Genomic DNA, 27524 nt, shown 5'->3' on the forward strand with positions numbered 1-27524 from the left:
GTGTGAATGCAAAAACAGTATAGTGTGAGATGTCTGAATGAGTCGATTTCTCCAAGAGAATGTCTTTAATGATACACCACTGTGAAGGGTCCAGGACTGGGGTGGCACCAGTTGGCAGCACAGACTCACAATGGCAAAGTCCAGGTGCAGAAGCGGGGTGGTTGGAAGTATTTTAGGTTCCTGAGAATTCAGATCAGGAGGCCTGTCAACTAGCCCTTGGAATCACTCTGAGTTCTGGGGTCAAATGATATAGGTACAGTCCTTCTCATGCAAGCAAAGGCAACAGGTCATCTCAGCAGGGCAGCAGTTCTTCCAGAGAAGCAGTACAGAAGAGTGGCAGTCCTTCAGCAACACACCAGTCCTTCTTCCTGGCAGAGTATCCACAAGTCCAGGAGTGTACCGAAGTGGTGGGGTCTGAGGTCCGGTTCTTATACACAGTGGTGCCTTTGAAGTGCACAGAGGTCCTCCCTTCCTACCCTCACTCCAGACTCACTACAAGGGGGTATGCAGTCCTTTGCAGGGGGACAGGATACGGCCTATTCAGGAGTAAGTGAGGTTGTGCTCAGCTCCTCCCTCACATCCTGCCAGGCCCATCAAGTCACACCTAAGCTTCCATTGTGTGTGGATGTCTAGGAGGAATGCACAAAGCCCAGCTGTCACCCACGCCAGTCATGTAACCAGAGACAGGATGCAGGCATACAGGGCTAAGAGCATTAAAACGGCAACTTTCTACATTAAAAAGAACAAATAATAGACAGAATGCTGAACAAGACAAACACTCACCCTCATTCACAGATCTGGGTTTAATCCTTCATTTATGTGCTCACCATACCACACCAGTTTGGACCCAGCCATATGCAAATCAGTCTTGACCCTGCTTCCCATGGGAACAGGCCAGCCTGAACTGCCAGGTCAGGTCCTCCCTGGACCAGAAACAAGCATCCTGGAGCTGGTTTTGGGGTATCACCCCTTATCAGCCAGGCTAGCTTGAATCCAGTGGCACACCCAGCATGGGACACACGTCTGTGCATACCCTTCCCACTTAGGGCGACAAAAATGAAAAGACTAAATGATGAACGGAATGCGAAACAAATCAAACACTCACCCCTAGTCACAGATCTAGCTTTAATCCATAGTTTTTTTGCTCACCACACTACTCCAGGTTGGGCCCAGTCATATGCAAATCAGTCCTGACCCTGCTCCCCTAAAAGTGGCATTTTCAAAATTGTTATGAAAATCCGACCTTTCCATCAAAGAGGACTTATCATTGCAATTCCATAGGTGCCAGACATGACAGATCTACCTCCTCACAATTAGGAATTACAGCTTATTAAATGTATTAAGGAATCCCCAATGTTATCCTATGGGAGGGGTAGGCCTCCAAGTAGTGAAAATTAATTTGGGTGTTCTTTACTACCAAGACATGTAAGTAAATGTCCTACCATTTGCTGACCGAGCACCCTGCCCTATGGGCTATCTAGGGACTACCCCAAGGTTGACTTATATGTAATAAAAGGGGGAGTTTAAGGCTTGGCAAGGGGGTTTGAATGGCAAGTCAACATGGCAGTGGGGCACTGCATTCAGGTGGTAATGGCAAGGCTAGTACTAGTTTTAGAGTGCTACTTAAGTGAGCACCACGATAAGTGATGCAGGCCCACTGGTAGCATTTAATTTACAGGCCTTGGGCATATGGTGTACCACTCTACAAGGGTCTTACAAGTAAATTAAATATGTCAAACAGGTGTAATCTTCTTATACCATATTTATAGGGGAGAGCACAATCACTTTAGGACTGGTTAGCAAAGAGTCCTAAGACCAACAAATCAAATTTAGCAAAAACTGAGAGGAGGAAGGCAAAAAGTTTGGCGGTAACCCTGCAGAGAGAGCCATTTCCAACAGTGCTCTGTTCTTTCTCCTCCGCTGAACTGCAGTGTAGCTGAACTATGACTTGGAGAGGCTCTAGTTTGCTAGACCTGAAACTGGGGAGAGTGATCTGCTCAGATTTGAGTGACGTTGAAGGGCCTGTCTTAAAGTGAGTCTCCAACTTTTCTCCTCAAAGGGATGGAAAATATTTAATGATGTACACTGGCTTTAAACACTTACCAGAAGATGACCATTGATTTTTCCTGGTAATCCATCTGAGTACAGGCAAGAAGGACAGTGTCAGTTGTTAAAATCTGAGCTCTTGTTTTCTCACTGCTATGCTGCTTATATTCTCCAATGTGGGTAAGCAGAAAATCAAGACAGGAGGCAAATGGATATGCATGCTCGAAAGACATTCTGGAGATCAGTGTTCTGAGGTGTGCACCTCTATTGATTTATGAGTACTCTCATTACAGATACATACATTACACAATAGATAATCTTCTGATTGAATGAGAGTCGTATTAGATTTGTTTTTTAAAGGTAGAACGGAGAATTGACTGATTAAAGCATATCATCTGACAGATCTTTCTCACTCTAAGAAAGCTTAGAAATAATTCCTATCAGTTAGTCTTTGGCTTTCATGCATAAGGAATTCCAACATGAATCCAACTGCATTTGTGCTTTTCCTGCTTATGTAATATTGATCAGTGGAATAACTTTGAAAAGGGGACTACAGGGGCTGTTTAGAGGTGGGAGGATACCCCACCCACCAACTTCTCTCTTTTAGATAAGGCTCGCATCCTGTTCCATTAAAAAAATGTCCCCATGCTGTAATAGTTCTAATTTCTTATTTCATACATATCCTTTAATGAAGCCAAACATGTAGAGAAAATGTCTGCAAAAACGACAAGCAATATATATCAAGGGTCTGATATGCAAAGCATTTTTGTGGTTGCAAAGTCTGTGAATTGCAAAATCACAGGTATTCCTACTGCACAAATGGAGGTTGCAATCAGGGGTGAGCGGATCTTACAGAATTTTAATTTGTGGACACTCACATATGATCCCTACATTTACATCTCACTCCTTGATGCATGTCACCAGTCAGTGAATTAATCTTGAAACAGTATTGCATATGAAACCACAACAAGGATAGGTACACTGGGCAACATGTAGGCACTCATGCTAATGGCACCAGTGATGTTTGTACATTTATGTTACTGTAGAATCCCAGTGTTGTACAGTCACTGCATCAAAAGTGCACTGTATGCCATGTCCCATGTATTAGGGATACAATTACATGAGGCACAGTAGTGAGGGAGTGAAGAGCAGGCGGGCAGGCAAATAGCGGACCACGAGGGCTGGGGACACCCGCAGGCTGACAGTTGTTTCACCACACCCGCCAGTGTCTCGGAACCCGCCTCCAGCCTCGGGTGGATGACGGAAAAACAAGGAGCTGAACCCCGCCGGAGCCCAGAGAGAAGACAGCAGCAACCCGAGGTCTGGGCTGACCGGAGACTGCTGGATGCCTCAGAGTGATGGTCCAGTGATGTGTCTGGGAACTGATGGCGCAAAATGACGGAGCACGAATGGAGCCACCATTTTGTTGTTTCTTGTCCTCTCCCTTGGTACGTCGCACTTCATCCTGCCGACCCTCAGACATTGCTCCTCGGCTTGACGGCCTTATCTCTTTCTCCCCCTCAGGTCCCTGTCTGTCCTGTAACCTATCTCATCTCCCTCCCCTCCCTCTCTCTACACCCATGGATGTCTTATTTCTCCCTTCACTTTGTTGAAAAGTAACAAACAATCGTTTTTAGCCTAATCATTGTGATAATGGAACCCTGAGTAAATTTACTATTTTGCATAGTTACAACTCTAACCACTAATATATGTAGTAGTTCTTTGTACTTGATATCACCATTTTGTGATTCTGAGCTTTTTCTGGCTGCATTTCTCTCCTGAGCAACTCTACAACGTATACATTTCCTTTTCTGCTATCCGTATCTCTTCCTTGTGGGACTCTTCAACTTGCTGCCTCCCTCCCTTTGTCCTCCCTGACCCTTGCCTTTCGTAGATCCTGTCTTTTTATGGATCGCTAATTTACCCTGGTATTGAATGTGTTATCTTTCTGTAATTAATGCGATTTTCTTTTGCCGTTTGTGGCCCCTCTGTTGACCTGATAGTTCCAACCCGCCTCCTAGCCCCCTGTCCCTTGTTGCCCTTTGATTAAGCACTCCTTCTCCCTTTGTTGGGGAAAGATCCAATATTCTTACTCTGGAGTCTCAGTGACCCCTCTGATGGAGTCCACAGCGTCAAGGGAACCACGCATGGTATGGCGCCCCTTACCTAAGCACTCCCTCTCCCCTTGTTGGGGAAGGATCCTGTAGGTCGACCTTGGAGTCTTAGAGACCCCTCTGAGAGAGTCAACTGCGTAAGGGAGCCTCATGCAGCGGAGATGTGGGAATAATACCACTTCCCCTGGGATCACAGCTTACCGGACCTTGGACGAGGTTTTTACCCGTTTACCGGTTTGTTGCCCCTTAACCCCCCTCTTCTTTCATGCTCTCTCACCCTCCCCTACCGCTTTCTCTCTTTCATTCTTTGTCTACTTTCTCTGCTCCTATCCCCTCTCCCCTTAATCTCTCCCCTTGCCTGCTACGCTGCCTAGCCCCCTGTCCCTTGTGCCCTTTAACTAAGCACTCCTTCTCCCCTTGTTGGGGAAAGATCCAACTACTTATACTCTGGAGTCTCAGTGATCCCTCTGAGAGAGTCAACAGTGCCAAGGGAGCCACTCACAGTTGAGGTATGGTATGGCGCCATTTGCCAAAGCACTCCCTCTCCCCGAATTTCGTTGCGTGCACTGCATCCCCAAATGCGATGCAGTGCACGCAACGAAATTCGTTTTATTAATTTATATGTTTACTTACCTGTAAACCTCCGTAATCCATAGTTTACTACCCCCCACCCTGCCCCTCCCCCTCCCGACGTCACCGCCCTGCAGGAACTCCTACTACCGACCGCGGCTGCCGGTTTGTGCCCCCTTCACCCTCCCCCTCTTCTTTCATGCTGTCTCTCACTCTCCCCCTCCTCTTTCCCTCCTTCATTCCCTGTCCACTACCCCTGCTCTGACCCCCTCGCCTCTGAATCTCTCCCCTTGCCTGCTTTTTCCCTTACGCATATGTTCTTATTGTTTGTCTCGACCTAACATGTAACTATGTAGCTATGCTCTAATAACTGTGTAACCTTTGTAACAATGTAACCTGAAACTATGGTCTGATACTTATGTAAAGCGCTCTGATACCTCCGGGTCTAGCCAGCGCTATATAAAACCTTTCAAATAAATAAATAAGTAAATAAAGGGAGCATCACTCCTGACACAATGAAGACAAGTGGCCTGTTTGGTACAACTGTCACCCAGAACATCAAACAACAAGAGGTGATTTATCACTGTACTCAGCCATGTGTCTGCTCAAAACAGTAAATTGGAAGTGGATTAGGCTCTTCTGTGTTCCTGATCATAAAGACAATAGGTAAAGAACATCATCATGCACCTACTACCAGACCTGCACAATCCAGAACTCTTTCTGTACGCTGGACATAGGTTACCCCAATGTTGATGGAGAAATGTCTCCCTGTAACAAAACAAGTTGGGAATGGAACATGTATAACTCTGGCCAGGACTCATCCCCTAGTAGCTGCTGTTGGGCTCTCTACTGCCCATCAAGCTCCGGATAGGCCACCGCCAGTATGCGTGCCACTGGGGGACATGCTGCGGCGCACACCCCGCCACATTGGAAGGACTTCCCCAGCTGGACCACTGCAATCTTCAGGACCCAGCACCTCCGTTCCTCCCACCTTTTTCTGCAATGGACAGCCAGGGTCCACACCTTTCGGGCAATGATCTTCCAAATGGCCCACTTCTGATGTGTGTTGACCTGTATGGATAAAAGAGAGAAAAAAACAGATTATCACTGCAAGGCTTTGGATATCTGTCTTTTCACACAATTTGTATATATCTAGCACACACAAAAATCAAAAGTTAACACACAACATACATAGTTTTCACATGCTGAGCAGTACAAAGACATGAATACATACTTTTTCGGTCATCTGCTGACGACCCTCATCCCTGGTCATGTCCTACACCAACTAAGCAAGGCCACTAACATCATGTAGCCATGGGCCATCCTACATGTACTGTGATGTGAGCTACTATGAAACATCATTGTGACCTTTTGAAGGGTAAACTACATATACATTATTGTACAGACACCTTTAAAGTCAGGCCCATTGCCTTGATGCATACTGTCCATAGAACCTGGTACGGTAGTATAGACTACATCTAAGACACTAAGGTCACTATGAAAGGGCTGCCATGTGTGTCAGTGATAGCTTCCTCTCTGGGGATCTGTGGACATGTGAACTACTTAATGGGATATCATACTACGCCTGATTGAGTTTGCGTGGTATGTACTGGCGTCACAGAACACACCTTTTGGCACTGTTACAGGGATGACATCAACATACCATTGTATTTTTGGTTTGATTGGTTGAATGTAAAAATGCTGGTGATTCAGATGTCAAAATCTCTTCTCAAGTAACCAATTACCTGCACTGTTAATGTGCCACATGTGAAATAGGCCTGTACAGTGTGAGCATGACTTATGGAAGAGTGAAAACAGACCTATGGGAGTAAGAGGCCTGTCAATGAAATGAAGTATCGGGTCAAGTGATTACCTCAGTCCCCATTCTGAACGTAGTCCATGTAAACCCAATCAGGACTACTATCGCTTATGAAAACTCGATATGTGATCGTCTAAGTATCTACAGGTCTACAGGGAGTTTACTCTGTGCATGAGTTGTATTGCCACAGAAACTCTGCCCCAGCCTGGCTCATGGTTCAGAATGGGCACAGGTGACTGTCAGGCCTTGGTCGCTGCAGGCTAAGCATACTGATTCCACATGAACATCACATTTCCACCAGTTCAATATATAAAGATTTAGCTTTTTGGCCATCCAATACATGACCTCAAGGCTATGTGGCACTCTGAAGGGGTATGTGAGCTATTGCTAGGTCCAAGACAACAGTTTGGTGAGTCCTGATCTAGGTTGAGTGAAATGAGGGGCTGCATACATACCTAACATCAGACCCATTTGCTTTTTATAGAATACATATATAGGTCATGCTGTAAATGATATATAGTTGTTTGCACAGTTAGCATGATCTGAGTACTAAATATATCATAGGTACCATGAAATGTATACATACATTGATATGTACATGCACCACAAGTAGAATCTAGGGCTTTCCACACCTCACACATCCCAATGGTGATGTTAAGTGCACAATGTAGAGTGTTCAACAATCCCTGACATGATTGTCCTATGTAGGAGCCACATAATGTTACAGCAGAAATCAGACTTAACTGTGGAACTCAGAAGCACATTGTAGCCTGTGAGAAAGGAAATAATTGAGTAAAACCAAGTCAGAGTAACATATATATATATATAAGATAGGTACCCGTTCCTCTGGTGAGCTATAGAGCTGGTCATAGAGTGAAAGGACCTCATCAGCCAGCAGCTCCAGCTCCTCTGCAGAGAAGGCATGGGCCCTCTCATCTGGTTGGCCTGACATCCACGATCTATTATTTACTCATCAATGGTCAAAACACTTAAAGGCCACAATGGGGATTGGTGATGGATGTTGCACAATATAGTATTTAGAAGTAATATGTGTATATTGCAATCTGAAATAGTTATTTACGTCACATTAGTTTTGGCATACTCTTCTCGCGTAGGTACTGCCCATTTCCAGACCTTCGTGCCATGGATGAAATGGATATCATCAAGAAGTTTCATTTAAATAGGCAACCCATACTGGATTTATGTAATCAGATGGACCCTGATCTCCTGCCTCACAACACTAATCCCACATGTATCACACCAATTGTGAAACTTATGAGAGTATTGCATTTTCTGCACACAGGTTCCTTTTAATACACTGTGGCAATATCTGGTGGTATGTCAATCAATGTTCAGTGGTGCACCACAAGACTTGCTTTCAGCAATGATGAGACACATTGACAGCTACATCCAGTTCCCCAGATGTGAGGATTTAGCCAATTTGAAGGTTGACTTCTATGGATTTGTCAGCCTACCGCATGTGATTGGAGCCATTGATGGAACCCATACTGCATTAGTGCCATCGCAAGCCAAAGACGTTTACCATAACAGGAAGCATTTCCATTCTATCAACGTGCAAGTTGTCTGCTTACTTGATTTGTATATCTCAAACGACTGTGCCTGGTTCCCTAGATAAGCTCACGATTCCTTTGTACTGTGGTACAGCACCATACCCCAGCTGATGTCACAACTACTACCAGAGAGGGCCTGGCCTGTTGGTAAGTATAATCTGTCCTAACTGTGTGTTGGTAATATCAGGTAGTATATTCAGAAAGTGTGCAACTTATTGTTGCACTTATGTCTGTCTTCCATCTAGGAGATTCAGCCAATCCCAACCAGCCATGGTTGTTGGCACCGCTGAGGAACAACGCCGGGAGAAGTCTGCCTCAATGAGGCCCATGAAAGGACACAGAAGCCAGTGAAGTAGGTTTTTGGGCTCCTGCAGGCCAGATTTAGATGTCTGGACAAAACTGGTGGAGCACTCCTCTACTTACCCAGGGAGATGTGTCAAATCACTGTGGCCTGCTGCATGCTCCACTACACCATCCTGTGATGGAGCATCCATTATATATCACAGAGGATGGAGACTGCAAAGTACCACTCGGTGAGGATTCTGAAATTCCAAATGATTTATTTATTTATTTTTATTGTTGGAGTTTTACATAGCGCTGGCTAGACCCCGTTATATCAGTGCTCTTTACATAGATGAGAGTGAGGAAGTTGCACAAGATACAAATAAGTAAAAACAGACATCAATGTACAATAAGTAAGGAGAAGCAACGGAGCCATGGGCATACACCAAATAAACGTATCATAGAGTAGAGGGGGGTAGGAGATTGGGCAGACGGTCAATTAGATTAAAATACAAACCCTGCAGACCAGCACCAACTAGTGTAGCACCCAAGGCTAGTCCATCACCACCGGCCCGGAACAAAGGCAGGCCCAATTCGGGTCAGGAGTACAGCCCTTAGCCCGGTTTGGGTCACAGCGCCACAGCGTAGCAGGAACGTCTTCGCTCAAAGAGCCGAGACTAGCAAACATCCGAGAAGGTCAACATATGGGGGTAGGATGGCTGCCTCACACCCGCCATCATCACAGAACAGAATGCAGGAGGGAGGCAATGGGGGGCAGGAGAGAAACTCGGTTGTCCATCGCAATGCACATATCTGGTTTCAATACCAAGTTCCATGGACAGGGCAGGTTGCAAATGGTGATACCGCCGAAGACCAACCACCGCATAGGATGGAAGACTCCGCCCATGGATGCCAATCCCAAGAACCTCATCAAATTCCGATGTGGAGTGGAGACCCCTCAGACCCCGAACATCTTACCAGTGGAATAAGGCAGTCCTGACTCCTGGATCGCAAGAGGGGCTGCCCTGGGGAAAGAGAGGGCTGATGATAATGGTAAAGCGGAAGGAGGTGAAGTGCCAAAATCTCATCAACTTCTTCTCATGAGAGTAAGTATTTTGTCAAATGTCATAACTTTGACTGTTACAGCAACTCTTGTTGTGATGATGAGAGGAGAATGTTAAGAGAAAATATTATGGAGGGCAAGCTCTGGGAAATCCAGGTGAAAGTGAAAGGTGTTTGTTGAACAAGGTTTTGACACATGGACATTTTGCTTGTGTTGCTTTGTTTTGCTCAGATTATTTTCATGGGCTATGTTCTCCAGTAGTTCTCTATGTGAATTGTCTTATATGTATAGTTTGATAGCTAATTAGTTTGTTTTGGTCTGTTTTAGGTACCTTCACCATGACATCTTCAATTGGACATTTCAGGGTTGTGACATGAGAAAGTTATATGATGCTGTTTGGAAGTACAAAGGGGACATGGGTTGTTCATGGGAATGACAGACACATACATGTAACAAGACAGCTTGCAGAGTGATAGGATGGAAGTTATGAGAAATCGATTGGACTTGTTCCTTGTCATGTGGTGGTCCCAAAGCAATATGTGCACCAGGATGTGCTCCAACAAAATGTTGTTATGGAGGCAAATCATGCTATTCTCCCTTCACATTGGCTAAATCCTCATTGTGTGTAAAGTGTATATAGCTGTTGATGTGCCTCCTCATTGTAGGGCAAAGTACTTGTGGCACACCACAGAAATGTGCTTGTGACATTCCACCAGATACTGGAACAATGGATTGTAGTGATCCTGTGATGAGAAAATGTAGTACTGCCATGCGTTTTGTCTATTGGTGTTATTTGTGAACTAGGTGATTTGGCTCCAGCTGATGACATTGACCAATCTTATTTTTCCTATACAATAGAAAATTGTCTGATATGTTCCTCGTTCCATGTTGTAAAGGTCTGCAACTAAAAATGTGACCACTGCCATTATTGGTGTCATGTATGATTTTCTATGTTTCTGACTTAATGCCAGCCTATGGTTGGCACAATGAAAATACGATGGTATAGGAGAACACACTTATATGCATGTTCTGGTGAAACATGGTTGTGATCCTAAGCTAAACATTGTGTACATGCATCATATCCATGCTTATGCAAGTTGATATTTTGGCCATTGTAAAGTTCAGCTTGGAGTACATATATACATTGCTAGATGTGAGATATACTACAGCAGGCAATGACTTTCAGGCTAGTGGATTAATTTAAGTGTGGGGAAAAAAGAAACATTGTGAAAACCAAACAGGAAAACTGAAAAGTGAAGAAGTCAGTCATGGTTAATTGTTTGTAGACCAACATCCAAAATACTACTGCCATCAGAAAGAAAAATGTGACTAGAAATAGTCCACAGTTTGACTGTGTTACACACACTGGAGGAACTTAGGTTTGAGGTTTCTTGCTGCGCGTATTTGCAGTCTTGCCATCTGCAACACCCTGTAATTTGCGTGGACGTCTCCCCCTGCCAGTGTGGGGAGGGGTTCCACAGCTGCAGGGACAGGGGTATCTGCAGGTGTGCCTTCCTTTGGCAGGGCCTCCCTTCCTATCGCTGCAGCAGATGTTGATGGTCCCGATGTCGCTGGACCACAGGAAGGGGTAGACGGTGCTGGAAAAGCCTTGCAGCGTGAAAGTCCTGCAGCACCCCAATTAGATAGCCCATGTTTGAGTGATGGGCCTCTACCTTGTGGTGCATGTCCCTCTACAGCTACTTCATCTCATGGATTTCAGTGAGTACCTGGCCCCTCACGCCTTGGGACTCATGATAGGCTCCTAAGACTTGGTTGATGGTGGCCTGGGTGTGAGTGGCCTTGGTTGCCCACAGTTACCCTCCCACGACTCCTACCTCCACAAGCCTGAGGGTGCTCTCTCCAACTGGGTCCTAGCTCCTCTGTAGCTACGGTGGTGTTTGCTACATCAGGATCCAGGATGGGGGGGGGATATGATGGTTGTTACTGTGCTAGGTACACAAGTTGTGGGGACTGAGGTTGGCTGAGGTGTTGCAGCTGGGGTGGAGGTGTTGTTGTGGGCCCAGTGAGACTCACTGTTGCTGTCTGCCCAGGCTGATGAGATGGACCAGCACTGTCATCATCATCCAGACCACTAGGAGTGTTGTCATCACTGAAGGCTTGGTCCTGGGGTGGAGTTGGTGTATCTTCTGTGCCAAGCTCTGGTCAGGTGCTCTGCCAGAGAGACCTGCTGTGAAATAGAGAACATTGTTATTGGTGTAAGTGTGGTATCTACATCCAAATCTTTTGTGACACAGACAGTAGAAACCTAGGTAAAAACAAAATAGGTAGCGATTACTAATGTGATATATATCAGTGGTAGTGTTAACAAGACATTTGTAGACATTAAATACATGTACTTGAATTAAGCAGCTCATTAGACGTCCTGAGATGTTGCCTTTTGGATTATGGAGTAAACATGAAATCTCTCGAACATTCAAGCCAACACAGTAGAGAGGTAACATGTGTATTTGACCAGTCCATGGTCTTGTTGTGTACAAAACAGGTGTTCCCACATTTTGTTTGTATATTTAGCATTAGTCATCACGTGAGCAGCTCAGAGTCAATGGGTAGCCTGTCACTTCTAATCACCTAAATTAACGTCATGACTTATAAATATTAGAGCCACACACTTGGTATGGTGTCATTCATTCCATCAATTGTTTCAGTTGAGGATTCCAGTACAACATAAAGAAAAGTAGGCAGAAATGTCTCTGAGTAGAGCATTGTATATGGATTGCTCACTCCATGAGCAATGAACATCAGTTGCTATATGCCAGACAACTGAGAATGGGCAAAATCCCAATTTCATCTTGTTTTGAGTTACAGAAACAGTTGTAGTCATTTCGATCTCCACTTGCCAACACTTGAAAAATGGTTAGCCTAACATGCCTATTGACAAAATGCCGTTGGGATGGACCATATATTTACATATTAACATATATTATGCGTCCTGGAATGACATTTTTATAGAAATGCACTTACAGACACCATTACAACATGTGGCATGTAATGGAGATTAATACATGTAGCCGTATATGCAACAATACACACTAACACAGACAAGCCAACATATCTGATACGTTGAGGACTGCATGTTAGGTAGCTAGGTACACAACACAATGGCAAAAGCTGTGTTGAGCGCTAACAGGACATTGAGATATAGTGACAGTTAGTAAGGTGTAACTTATCAAACTCAACTCCCCTGGGTATTCCTCTCAAGCCTTCAGGATATAGGATCTGCACAACCTTCTCCTACCAATGGAAACATTCTTATTATTGCGCTGGGAGGACAACCACCAGTCCAACTGTTGCTTGGAGGTCAGGGAACGCACATTCCCCCTCAGGTCGATCCACCTCTTTATAATTTCCTGCTGTGTGTGCAGGGTGGTACCTACGGCCTTCACTTTGTCTACTATTCTGGTCCACACATCCCTTTTCTGCCTGATAGTAGTATTTTGGACTCCGGCTCTGATCATTTCATCCACCATGACTGATGACTCTGCCCCTGAAAAATTTGGATTTTCTTGCCTGGCCATATCGCCAAATTAAAGTCAGTGACAATACAACCAAAAATACACCAAGGGATGAAAAGAAATTGTGCTGCAAAAGTGTGTGGAGAGAGGTAAAAGGGGTGGGGAAAAAAGGCCTGCCTTCTCTCATCTCATCCCTCAGGATTGCTGTGCTGCAGTTGAGTGGTAAAGGCTCAAGTTTTGAAATGGGGTGTGTTCTGTAGTGTGATTTGCAGGTGTATTTACTCGCACAATGGACATCAAGTGTGTTGTACTAGTACCCAACCAATGACTGCTTCTATGGTACTTTGCTGAGAGCATACTGCAACGGCCTACCGCCATCAGGGAACCGCCGTAAGCGGACTGCCAGTGCAACTGTGCTTTCTTAATCTGCTCAGTAGGAACCCTTGGCCCTGACGATGACAGTGTACGAACCGCCAGCATTGCAGTACACTGCAGCGCAGGCAGGACACACTCTGCCAACGCGGTCAGCAGTTCAGGCTGCATGCATCGTGATAGGGTGGGCAAAAAACTCCAGACTCCACAGATTACTTGGGACCGCCGCTGCGGTAATATTGGCAGTAAGACCCCCAAACACGCAACCAGGGCGTAAATCTTTCCCTGTCAGAGGAGGCAAAAAGAGGAACTCTATTGTACTCAAGGCAAAGAATAAAGACTTCTAAAAAGCTCATAATCCATCAAAAAGTAGTCTGCAAAAGGCCTTTGTACATCAAACTATTAATTCTTATTTATACACGTAGCATCTAGAAGAAAGAAAATACTGGTGCGCCATGTGTTTATTTGACTTTTATTTTAATAATGACTTTAAATTTAAGATAAGTGTATGAACTTTATTTATTATTAATAGGGGTGCAAATCATTAAAACCATTTACAAAATTTATAGTTGATATACAAAGGCAGCAGCTTTTTGGGATTCTTAAAAATGGAACGTATTTTCACCTAAACTTTTCTACAAGTTTATTGAGAGTTGATTTTCTTTTGTCTATTTGGCAAGGGGGTTCATCTTTCTTTGAAGTCCCAAGACCATAGGGGTCATTAAAAGTAGGCCATCGGCTTAAAAAACGATGTGAAAAAGTACATTAGGCAACAAAGCTATGGAATCTGCTTCCTCCGCAAAAAACTCTGAAAAACAATTGTATACAGGTGATCTGGCAGGCACTTGTATTGAGTAGACGCTAGGAACAAAATACACTTTGTATTGCCTGTCACATTTCCACAGCCGAAGTAAGCTGTAGACCTCAAAGGGATTTGCTAAGATTTGTGGGACCGCAAAGCAATTTTTCACGCTGAAGGTCAATTTCCCCATAGTTTGTGAGATGTTCAGCAACCTCACAGTTTGGTTATCTTTTATTGCAATCACTGGACTATTGCCCAGAAAGACAGTATGTTTTCATATCTTGGAATGAATCTATTGAATGATGGACCAGCTATAATTATAGCTGATAAAGTCATTGCACATAAATCATATACAATGTTGTGGTCTGTTAGCCTTCTTTCTCGAAATACACATTCATCTTCAGTAAATTATTTATAAAAGTACGTTTAGTAGAAGCCAACAATTTGTAGCTTCTAAAACTGTCAAGCTGTGCAATATATACTGCCAACAGCATTGCTGAAGCAATCCTACCACAAATGCATCCAGACATAGTGTGACCTTTACATTAAATCACAACAAATCATTGGTAACCTTTGCTTTTAAACAGTGGATTCGAATTAAAAATGATACAGCACCCAGAGAATTAAAAATATCCAAATGATATACTACATATAAAACTGGATGTTGTATTTATTACAGTGTATGATATGTACATCCAAAATACAGTAGTTATGAAACCTGGGCGAGACATATCGTGAGGTTTTTGTGCTGTAATGGATACTGATAGGCCAGAGATTACTTCAAAAGGGTTTCATGACAAAAGAAAGGACCTATGACACCTTTTCGGGAGCAAATAGCAAAGGTGTGCCTGTTACACGATATGAGAAATGGCACTATTATACATAGTAACGTTACTGAAGCCTAGAAGCATGCAGAAGAAATATAGATTAGATATATGTTCAACATTCGAATAGTATAGTTGGTATTTAATTAATGAAAATATAGCATATTTATTAACAAGTGTCAGAATGTATGCAGAATGATAGATTCTCACTTTATGGAGTTTATTGCTAATCGATTTGATATTCATATATGAGTGTGAACATTAATAATACTAAAATTGAAACAATATAAATTAACTTGCTTACCACGTGAAAATGAATGACAATGACATTTCATGTTATAATGTGTACACCGAAAATGACAAAAGAAAAGGAGGTGTTAAACAATCATACATAACTGTGCCTTCATGATAATTTTCTAGGATTTATTTTACATATGTATTAGTGATTTAGCTCACAAAAATGTTTAGACAAACTATAAGCTACATGTACACATTGGTACTTACAAACTTTTATGAGTACCCTATACTTACATGTATTCATTTCAACCCTATTGAAAAGATTAGTAGTGTATTGATGATACATTCGATTTTACATGCTTTAATGTTCTTTTCAATGTATGATTCACAATTAAAATTAATTTGCCGTGTAATAACTCAAATTCATGTATCCTCCTACTTACAGTGAGATCTTGGACTTGTATAACCAAAATGTATGAGAACATTCCACACTATTGTCAGTAGTTTTGGATTAATATTGTTTCCTAAACTGCACAGAGCACTCATTACAATCATTACTACAATTTAGAGCAGCTGCCTGGGAAAGTGCCCTTCTGAACTGTACATGCCTTTTCCTCAATGTGCCATTGTTCAATGTTTTTCATATTGAATAACTTAAGGAACTCTGTAATTGATCCACCTATACTTCTGGATTTTGTGTCTTCTTTACTGTTGCATCACACTCATCCTATACGAGCTGATCATTGGACTGAGCAGTCTGACAAATTGAAGTGATGCCAAGAGGTGTCACCCCAAAACTGACCAAGTATAATTGTCTATCTTAAGAGATTTTGAAGAGCGCTGCTCTGACCTGCCCCTGCCTGGGACCTGAGACCTTAGTCGGATCGATGCATACTAAGCAAAGGGTTTCTGTTGTGTTGGTGTGACTCCTGCTGTTATGGTGGCAGACAAAGACAGGTTACTGTCTTAATGGATTGGACTGGCTACTTGGAACTTTGCTGAAATCTCCTGAGAGTCTTTGCGCAAGACTAACCTGGCTATCTATCCATACCTACGTATACGCTGTATGTGCTTGGGGGTCTCCCTCAGCTGAGGGAGACTACCCTTCTTTATCACCTTATCTCTCTTGAATCGAGAGCTTTGGTATTTTTATTTAAATCTATCTTTATTTGAATTCAAGTCTGAATACTAAATTTATTTCAACGTAAAACATTTCCAACTTAATCTGATAAACCAAATTAACTTTTTTTTTATATGACTCTGCTGTTCTGACTTGTCATTCATTGTGAGTGCATATTATTTCTAGGTTACTCTATGACTAAACAGAAATGTGAGAGGGAAGTTTCTGATCATCAAATTCTGATGCTATTATTTCTCTTAACTATAACGCAATTCCTGGTTTGTATGATCCTTGCGGGCTAATGTTTCTTTAGTAGATTTGGGTTTGCAGTGATCATATTTTATATCTACAGTATCTGTTTGAGATTTATCTATATGAGCATTTTCAAGTTTGTGGATACAGTTATCCTATTCCTGGTCCTCATTGGGTAACTGCCCATTCCCCGAATATACAACCCCTTTCAGCATGAAGCAAGATCCATCGGAGGACCAAAAATTGGAAAGTAAGTAAGGGCCCAGTCTATGATACAGAGAAATAACAATATATCCTTTGGTTGGCAAATACTGCGAAAACTCTTACTCAGTCACTCACCTAAATCACACACATTGAATCATGGGGGATACAGTACCAATTGAAAAAGTAGTGTGCCAGTACACAAGAAAAATATTAGAAATGTTATGTATCAATTTACTAAAAGCATATAAAACAATTGAAGCAAATTAAAAAACAGTTAATCATACATAGTATATTTATGTTCAAAATAAAAAAAATCACACTTTAAATAAACTCAATCACAAAGACAATTAGACAAGAGTATTAAAAAGACACGCTGGAAGGTGCTCGGGCGTGGGAAGGGTTGATGGAAGAACTAAAGAGAGGTGACAGAGCATCTGAAGCTTCCACCTCTAAGATCTAAGAGACCACCACAAAGAGAGAACCCCCAGGAGTCAGTTTAGGAGAGAACAGCACTACAGACCCGAGCGATAGGGACATATAATAGAACTACACAGGAGAGGACAGGGATACGGGAAGGAGGCTCCGGCGAAGCACCATCACACACATCTCAAGTACAGGGGATGCGCCTATCTGAGCTCAATGGATGTAGTAGGGAGACAGCAGTGCAGGCGGGAGGGGGTGGGGGGTAGGGATCAGTTATATGTTGGGGAAGGGGAGGGGGACCCTTCATGAATATTTGCAGAAGCTTTACCAAGCTGAGAATGCGATTGATAAAATTAAAACTCATGACTATGGGATCATGCAAGATATGTAATGGGATGCATCAGAATGATCTTATTTTGTATTTACTAGTGCTGCGTTCAGTGGCTCTACTGCACAACATGTAAAAGACAATAAAGTTTGTTAAAAAAAAACAAAAGAGTATTAAAAAGACACTACACTTTGTCATAAAGGGACCATATCCGTATGAGGGAATGTTGAGGCTGGACCCTGATGTACAAAAGACAATCAATATCTAGTGTGGCAGCCAACTGTGCGGATTATGGTTCTATTCCGTTGACGCATTTCAATGGTATTATCTTGATTTAAACCATCTTTATCAAGACTAAAGATAATACTCTCTGATGATATCTTAAATAGAGCAAAGTGCAGAAGTCACTTCTATCCGGAAACTCCCTGTCTGGAAATATAAAATGATTCTCCCAACAACAGAATTTTTTTTTAAAAGAACCTTGTATAAGGATCAATACGAAATGCAGATTTGAACAACAGCTAGCCTCACTGTCCTTCTTTCGTTGTGGAATCTCCAGCACCATTAGAGGATAACCTCCAATGTTGTTATAATGCTGCCTCATTAGGCCTGAATGATATATCACAGGGTTCCTATATTCCCTTCATTTGATAGGGTCTTAAATCATTTAGTATGGCAGTGCCACTCCTCATCCGTCTCCTGTTTTTTCTCAATAAATTATGATACAGCAGCAATTCTGGTAGCGTGTCGAATGGTTTACTCTGACAAACTTAGCATATAAAGGGGATGTCTATTGAGGTTCCCATAGGGTTTACCCAATGCTCAAGTTCAGGTAAAGGTGATGAAGTGCCAGTCTTAAAGAAATACGAAGAGACAACAAAAATAGTGGCATGAGTATTAATAGGTTTCGCACGTTGCTTTTGCTTATAGCTTAGATTGGGGTACTATGATTATGCAAAGTTTTAGTGCTTATCCTTGAACAAAGTATTTTTTGTTACTAAGTTGAAGTGGTTATCAGGTCCAAAGTGGCCTAAGATCCCGGGATACACACCTTAGGGTGGACTCAGTGTGAGATTGTCTGCTCTGCATTGAAGGTGCTGTGCGTGAGACGTCATCAGTAGAGCCACTGGTGAAGGGAACTTTGTGAGGGTGAGGAATTACAGTCATTACGGTTGTTCTCAGTGCACAGAGAATAATTGTAACGATTTAGGTGAGGTTACACTGGTCGAGGCTTTTGCTTGGAAGTGTGTGATAGATCCTTTTTGAGTGAGTGACAGTTATTTCATTTAGTGGAGCAGGCGAGAGTTTATATTGAAGCTTGTTTCTTATACTGCTGCTTTGTAACATCTTTTTGTGACATTCGACTTTTGATAACATTTTTTGGGGAAGAAGTACACGCTGCTGACTAAGCCCGGGCGAAAAACTCCTCTGAGTTTGTGGAGTTTGTGGAATTTGGTAACTCTGCCTTCCGCGGGAACACAGAGTTACCGTTAAACTCCGCACTCTGGAGCGGAGATTTGTTTTTGGTCCATGTGCTCAAAATGTCATTTTATGCACGCAGAAGTGACTTGCCGGGTGCTAGCGATCGCCCACAAGATTTTTAGGCCCGTTCGCGGGCACCACGAGACTTGCTAACCGGCCACATGCTACCGCGAGATTTCGCAGTCACTAACGCGTCATTCGGGCGCGCCAGCGACTTCTGGCATATGTTTTCTGCTGTACACGATCCCTAACACGCAGAATCTATCGAGGCTACAATCTGGGGAAGATTCTCTCCTCGAGAAGCATCAACCTCCTTAAATTGACATTTAGCAGTGTTTTTTTTGTGCTGGGAGTATTTATTTTTTCAACTTTTTTTTCAACTGGTAGGAAGTGCCCCAGAGTCTCCAACTTCTTGTTCCTGTCCAGCAGACTCCACCAGTGCTTTGCCCATATCCTGCTCACTTTTCATTTGGATTTGGAGCTGGAAGGATCACTCTTTGTGTCTGCTGCATATCCCATTGGATTTAAGGACTTTCTGTATTTGAGATTTCACAAGTAAGTAAAAGAACTGATGTTGTTTGTTTGATTGGGGCCATGCACCTGGTTTTATTTACACTGTTAATCGATTTTTAAAATGTATTGTGATTGGTGGCCTGCTGTTTCAGTAGGGGCCTAGTGATCACTGATTTCTTTGCATTTTATTTTTCTTCTTTTGTGAAGGAAAAATCTTTCATAGTTTACTTCATTTTCTCCATTGTTTTAAATATATTTGCAATGTTGATTTAATTCACTATGTGGCCTAGCCTGCAATTGGCCTTCCAGCCAGTAGGCCCAGTGCTAGTCATGGGTGCATGAAACAACTGTTTCTGTGGTTTTTACAGCATTTAGGCCATGGATGGGTTTGGATTGAAATACAAAATGTTTATTTTGTGGTATTACATGTTTGTTCCATGCAAACAGTGTATTGGACTAGGTGGCATAATGGCTTTGAAGGATGTGGGTTGTTATAAACATTTTATTTTTAGCCCTGTTAATTTTTTGGCATTGCTGAATTAATGCTATTTTCTCTGTTTTACAATGCCTAATCTGCCTGATCAGCATGTGTGAGTGCCATAGGCCACCATTTGCCTTTGTTTCAGATGCTATGTGGCCACTGGCCAGGGGCCATTTTGTATAGTCAGTAGACTGTCCGTTGGCCTGCATATGCTGTTTGTTTAACAGGCCTCCTGTTGTGACTTGTGAGTGACCATGTGGCTGGCGGCCATTTTGTGTAGACAGCCAGTGTGCTTTTGCCATAGGCCTGCATGCATTCTTTGTTCAAGGCTTCCAGCTTCTTGTTGTGACCATGTGGCTGGTGGCCATTTTGTGTATCCAGCTAGTGTGCTTTTGCCATAGGCCTACATGCGTTCTTTGTTCTAGGTCTCCAGCTTCTTTTTGTGACCATGTGGCTGGCAGTCATTTTGTGTAGGCAGCCAGCATGCTTTTTCAATAGGCTTGCATGCGTTCTGTGTTCTAGGCCTTCAGCTTCTTGATGTGACCATGTGGCTGATGGCCATTTTGTTTATCCAGCCTGTGTGCTTTTGCCATAGGCCTCCATGCGTTCTTTGTTTTCTAGGCTTCCTGCTTCTTGTTGTGAGTCCGTGACTATGTGGGTGGCGGCCATTTGTATATCCAGCCAGTGTGCTTTTGCCATAGGCCTGCATGTGATCTTTGTTCTAGGCCTCCTGCTTCTTGTTGTGACAATGTGAGTGGCAGCCATTTTGTGTATTCAGCCAGTGTGCTTTTGCCATTGGTAAATTATATTTTATATATTTTTTTTATGGTTTTTACATTTTTGTATATTTTGTTTCATACCATTTTCCACTACGTCTGGCATCAATCAACCCATGTCTGTTATAGGTGCTCAACAGCATTCATTGTCTAGGGATTATTCCTTACATTTCCATTTGTCAGCTGCACCTCCCTGACTTCCACATCACATGTGTGTGATGTCACGTGACGCACATAAAGCAAACAGTTTCATCTGTATGTTGTTGTTTTTGCTCTCCCTTAAAATTCCTGAGTATACAGTCAATCACGATGAAAGTTTATGTTGGTGTGGTTTTCCATTTTACGAATAGATATACACTGTATTGTTAATTAAGGTCGTAACCAGTGACCACACTGAATGATATTGTTTGTTTGTACTACTAATTGAACAGCAACAATGCCACGTTTCACTGATGTCCTTCTTTCTTCTTTTCTTTTAGGTGCACGACAAGACAACAGGAGACAACATCACCCATAGTAATGCTAGAAAGGAGGCCTGTGCATGGCGTGACTTGTGAGTGACCCACACATCACAGACATCTCTTCAACTTGTGAAGCTAAGTGCTACTGATCACTGATAGCTTCAAAATGGCCCCAAAGAAAGGTGCTAAAACTGCTACCAAGAAAGTGCCAGTGAGAAGAAGGAGCTTACCACTCCCACCACTGGTATGTCGCCCCAGATGTTTTTTGGAAAACAAAAAGCTGTGCCTGTGGCACCGGCCACTGGGAAGCAAGCTGGAAGCAGCACCCTCAAATCAGTGGATCCACCCAAATCTAGACCCAAGCCCATGTCTATCACAGAGGCAGCCAGTCTAAACATGGCAACGACAACGAGCAGTGATGTTGACATTGACTTATCTCTATTGCAAACTAGTGCCCAATCATTGCAGGAAACTCAGAGAAGTATACAACAAGAACAACAGCCACAACCAACAATAGTAGTTCCTCCTGACGTAGGAGCAGTTCAAGAGATTGAGCTTCATGGTGAGGAAGTAGAGCAATCTGCTACAGAAGATCCATTGTCTTCCATATCTCCAGCTAGAAAAAGGAGTGTTAGTGGTACATCATCTTCTTCTTCAGGCCCACATTCTGATGGTCTAGACACCGCTTAGATCCCTCCTCAGTCTGAGAGTGAGACATGCCACAAGATGACTCAGACAAGGCTAGGGAAAAGGAAGGTTCCAGAAAGACTTAGAGTTATGGAGGCACATGTAGAAGAGGAGGATAACGATGAGCCAGTCATCATGGATTTAGCCCAGCCCCTGTGGAGACCTACGTTACCCCATCCCAACTTCCTAGAGGGGCTGTGGACATGGCACCATTAATACAACCACCGCCAACTGCCATATTTGCAAATTCCCGGCAGCGACCTACATCCACAACCTCAATAGAAGTAGGTACTGCAGAGAGTTAAATGTCAAAACATCTACCTACTGCCAGTTTATCTGACATTGGCAGTGGCACCAGAAAGTTGAGCTCCCCAGTTTGGGACTTCAGTTCGGCTAGCTAGAAGGAGGCGAACTTTGCCATATGCTGCCATTGTGGAGCAAGTGTTAGTCGGGGTAAACTTGGTACAAACTGTGGTACTGGGGACCAAACAGCCCATTTGAGAAAGCACCATATGATCCATTGGAAGGCACACCTTAGCGGCAAAAAAACTGCAAGTGTTGTTGGTGAAGGGGGTGAAAGCGGCAGAGCAGCAAATCCAAATTCGATCCGATCATAGTGGAAGGTGAAGAAGAGGAAGGCGTCTTCATTACGCAAAGCAGCCCACTTCCCAGCAGTGCAGTAGTATCTCCCACATCAGAAACATCACAGTGGCAAAAGACCCAGGTCGAGACACCAAGGCAACTGAGGACAGTGACTGCCCGCTGAAAAGCAAAGTCAGCCTATCACTGCCTGCTCTCAAGAAGTCACCTGCATCAGTGGCATCAGGAAAGAAAACTTTCAGGCTACTTTTCCTGCCATGTTTAGGCCAAAGGCAGAGTATGAATGCAACCACCCAACGACACATATGTGCAACACGAAACTGGCTAAAATGTTAGTGCTGGACCCCCCCCCTCCCTTTTCTCATGTGGAACAAGTGTTTTTTTTTTAATTTGCGGCTGGCAACCATCTGCCCAAAATGGAAGATTCCCAGCTGGTCTTACTTTGCCAGAGGTGCTGTTCCAGCGCTACATCATGAGGTGCTTGAATTGCTTGGACAAGCTTTGCAACAGAGTGCTGTTCACAGTATCCACCTGACAACAGACATTTGGACCAGTGTCCATGCGACTGATTACATGTGCATCAGTACACAGTGGATCTTTTTTGTGGGGGCTAGAGAAAAAATACCTGAAGGTGTTGACACTGCTGAGATATTTATTGCTGCTTGGAAGCATGCAGCAGTAGCGATGTTGGCAATGGGGAAATCCCCAAAAAATGAGCCTGACTCCGAGTATGGTGTCCAATTCCGTACCAACTGTGTCCCCAGTCCTGACTCAAATCAATAGGTAAGCCTGTAGTACAATTTTGTTGTTGCACAACAAGAAGGGAGAGATTGAGTAATTTTTTGTGTAAATTAGATTTGTGTTTGCGGTATCTAAGGGGCTGGTGGGGTCTGTCAAAGGGGAAGGAAAACAAATAATCTTCGGGGGGGAAATTATTTATCACTCGTCGGTAGGCCACCGACATTGTGAATCATAACTAACACAATAAGCATAATAGTTACAGATAAACAAACACCCAGTGTCACACTGCCCACCACCACATGAATCAGTTCACAAATTGCCAGTGTAAGTCGAATTATAATGTCACATGTGTGGCAGTACCTCTAGGGTAGGAAAGGATAGATAGTCAAGGCCCAAGGTTGGAGCCAGGCACACATTTGTTGATTGCTTGTCACTGTACGAAGTACAAGAAAGGTTCTAAGAACTGAAGTGAGAGGGTGCGCGCCACTAAATTACTAATACTAACTACCACTGTCTTAGGGTCTGCATTACTTATCTTAAGTTCTTGCATCATCAGCCCAAGCGAAAGCTAAGTTGCAAACAAGTACAATAAGGTCCCGCCAAGCACCTGTCTAGAATAACGATCACATAAGATTTGTAAGCGTAACTTACCTGCATTTGAGCAGCATTCTTGCTATTTGGGAAATAAATATAAACAAAAACATAGAGCACACAAGTAATTATTAATATTAATAATTAGCTACTCACCAAGCCCTGCAACCTCAACCCTTAGCAGGTCCAGCAGGTCCTGTTCTCGATCCAGGATGTCAGACCAACAGTGCATCAGCTGATTGTGAGTGCGCTGGACCCCAGAGCAGCGATACACTGCCCGGTGCACCCTTGCCCAGTGCTGCTGGTGCTCCCTGAGCCCGTACCCAGACCCAGGCCTGCCGCCTGCTGCCACGGTGGAGGGGTTGTGGCGCGGCACAAAAAAACCCAAGCGCTGCCACCTCCACCTCTGAAAACAAGGCCCTGGGCTGCACCCCTTCCGGATGCCCCTTTCCGCAAGGAAGGCGACTCTTGATTGCCATATACACAAAAAAGGGGACCAGAGGAATTTTAAAGACTAGCAGGTGCCGCTTGCCCACTATACAAATAGAAAACACAATAGACGGCCCCTGGGTCTAGTTTGAAAATACAGTGGTGGGGTATCCCTTTCTTAGAACGATTCCCCTCACCCACCCGAAGGTGACATGCTTCATCATACGGGATCTCCTGGGAATAAAAGCCTAGTTGTAGTGCGGGCTACAACCCCCTTTCTGAGAGGGAGGAGCTCAGGGATGTTTTTAGTAGAGATAATGATGTATACTAAACCTCTAGATGAGCAGGGTGTGGGGAGGGGGTGAACAAGTGAAAGAGACTAAAACTAGCTATATGATATGCCAAAATATTTTAATAGTGCACTCATTGGCTAGGATTAAAAGAAAAGTAACTCTGACAGAGGGAGATTCAATCTGTCAGGATAATGGAAAGGTTGACATGTTTCAGCCTAGTGCTACCCGTAGGGATGCAACGGCATTCATCAGGACCAAAGAGAAGTGCAAGAAGTGAAGTCTTAGTAACCACTTGTATATCTTTAAAGCACTGGTAAAGTGTGAATACAAAACCAGTAGGTGGAGTGTTATATCACTCAGCCGTGGAGTATACTTGTCAGCAAACTCCCTAGAAAGAGAAACAAATGAATATGATTTAACAACAACAAAACACACAGCCCCTAGTATGCATGGTTCTGATTGCAGTGCATGTAAATATCTTATTCAGTGGTAGCATAATGTGAAGCTCCTACCCCGATTGTAAGGTGAATGCGTCGATACCTGTAACCTCAGTCTAACACACTCAATGCGGCATCTAATACCTAAAAGGAGATATTAAGGTGGTGATAAAATATGACTATGTATTATAGTCCAGAGAATCCACACAAGGTATACAGTTCATTTAGCGTGTGACAATCCGAGAAGAAGAAGAAAACATAGAGAGATGAAAAACCTGCTATGCCATTCAATACAGAAACAGCGAGTAAGTGAAATGTGTCTCTTTTGTGAATAAGGGTAAGAACTATACCCTATTTAAAACAGGCAAGAGTGACTCATACTGCGAAAACAAGTCACTTTGGCTACGGAGACAAAGATTTCATCTAGTACATTCAAACCATAATTACGACCTGAAATGTACAGCATTAGTAACTAAAGATAGCGAAATGTAACCCTACGCGGCTTCATTATAGTGGACTCAGACCATGAACATGCTGGTTTCCATCCCATTAAAATGTAGTGTATGCCACAACAGCAAACAGACCACAACAACAACTCCAAGCTAACCCGGGGTGTCATCTAGATACCATAACCAAGCGTAAATTCATACCTCATGTAGGAGAAGACGCGGTCCAAACATGGTCACCGAACAGTGTGAGAGAATGCCATTTAGCTTCCGTGTGCAAATGAGGAACGCCCATCAGCTGGTGATGAGGCACGAACCGCGGCATGGAGGGCAGATCCTTGATGTGCTGTGCGCAGTCAGAGGACAGGTGGGAAATGTAGTACATTTGTCAATAGCAGATCACTGCCGTAGTTGGCTTGTGCAGCTGCTATCAAGTATTGTCACTGGCACTGCATAAATCACCCAAATTCATGGCTTATTGAGAAAAAAAAGGAGGAAGGAGAGGAAGGAAAAAAGAGGACACGTTCTCATGTCATGTAGGAAGAGACTCAAAGCCAACAGAGTGTGACAGCCTGTCGAGCTATAATGTTATGCAGTTACAAGTTGTGATCATGTTACATGTAACAGTCTAATCACGGATGCGCATTGTTGAAAAGGAAAAAGAGAGGTGACCCAGTGTAATACAGATGATTATTTTAAAGGCCATAGTCCTATTGTAGTTACAGGTAATGGTCCTATGAACATGACAAGGTGAACCATAGAATATCATCATTGAGATCTTGGCTGTCACTCTCAAGTCTAAAGACCCAGTGTTGCTCTTTTCTAAACAAAAAGTGTGTCATGTTGGCAATTGTTATGAAATGTTCGGTTTATCCAAAACTGTCCATGTGAGTTCATTTAGCCCATGTCCCATGTCATGAAAACGTGTGGTTAATTAGGTTGTGTTTTTGTTGCACCTAATTGTACTATTGTGTTCTACAAAACGGAGCTTGATTTTCCTAGTGGTCATTCCCAAGTAGCTCAGGCCACAAGGACATGTGATAAGATAAATCAAGTTGTCAGAATTGCAATTTGTATCATGCTGTAGTAACCATGGTCGTTCTGTGCCTATATCAATAGATGTTGTACATGTTGTCTGGGCACAAACACTACATGACCCACATGGGTAATGGCTTCTAACAGGTTGTGAATCCCAAAGGGTATTCTGATGTATGACGGACTTGGTGCATGATCTAGTATACACCAGTTTATCTCTCAGATTCATACTACATTTGAAGGCAAACATAGGTCTGGGGAGATGGACGTGCTCCTTTGTTCAAAATCTTCCAGTTTTTATTGATGGACTTTTGTATTAGGCTTGATTTGTTGCGGGACGTTCACAATTATTATTTTTGGCTAATTTGATCGATTTTTTCGATTAGCATCTATGGATATTGACGCTCCAGAAGTTTGCATCCTAAATTCTGTGCATGAGTTTTAAACTTCTCAAAGTCTGTACAATTACGTCTAAGACGTAAAAATTGGCCAAACAGTAAGGTATTTCTCAGCGATTTCGGATGGAAACTGGAAAATGCCAAGAGCACATTTTTTTGCCATTGATCTTTTACAGAGTTCCATCTGTAGACCACTAGGTGTAGAGTAAATTAGTAAATCAAGAAAAGGTAATTTATCTTGACTGTAGTCGCAAGTGGACTTGAGGTAGTCATTACAATTATTGAGCTATTATTGGAATTCGGTTATTCCCTCCTCTGTGCCCCTCCAGATGACTAGTACCTCCATAGGCGGATATTAGAATGGAAAGGGTTGTGGGACATCAGGATCAACTCAGTCTCAATGCAATGGAGGTACAAATTCGCTAGACTAGGAGCGAATGTACTGCCCATTGAAGTCCCAGAAATCTGGAGGAAAACCTTGTTTTAAAATTGAAATTGCTGCCTTTTTGGTGTAACGCTTCTGTGCCATACTGCTGAGGGGGAGTGAATAATAAAATGTAGAAAGTATTAAAAAAAATAACAGGGAGAAGAAGGAAGTAAGTAAAAAAATAGGAAGTAGAGAGATATACACACAGAAAAGTAGAAAGAAACACA

The 27524-nt window shown here is 43.1% G+C and overlaps 1 protein-coding gene across 4 annotated transcripts in view; it reads left to right on the forward strand.

Annotated features, from left to right (window-relative positions):
• LOC146802275 (uncharacterized) overlaps positions 1-27524 on the forward strand; it is a 275082-nt gene that overhangs the window by 41489 nt on the left and 206069 nt on the right. The window contains exons 1-2 of one of the 4 annotated variants that reach the window (XM_085621851.1): positions 19377-19537; positions 21232-23283. The exons of 1 other annotated variant lie outside the window; for it this stretch is intronic. The gene's annotated coding sequence lies outside the window, so the exon portion shown is untranslated. Of the gene's footprint in view, positions 1-9792; positions 16400-19376; positions 19538-21231; positions 23284-27524 lie in introns of those variants that run through there. 2 more of the 4 variants (XR_014967723.1, XM_085621850.1) reach the window with 2 other exon arrangements.

The sequence above is a fragment of the Triturus cristatus genome, chromosome 8 (genome assembly GCF_964204655.1).
Source record: "Triturus cristatus chromosome 8, aTriCri1.1, whole genome shotgun sequence".
Taxonomy (NCBI): Eukaryota; Metazoa; Chordata; class Amphibia; order Caudata; family Salamandridae; genus Triturus; species Triturus cristatus.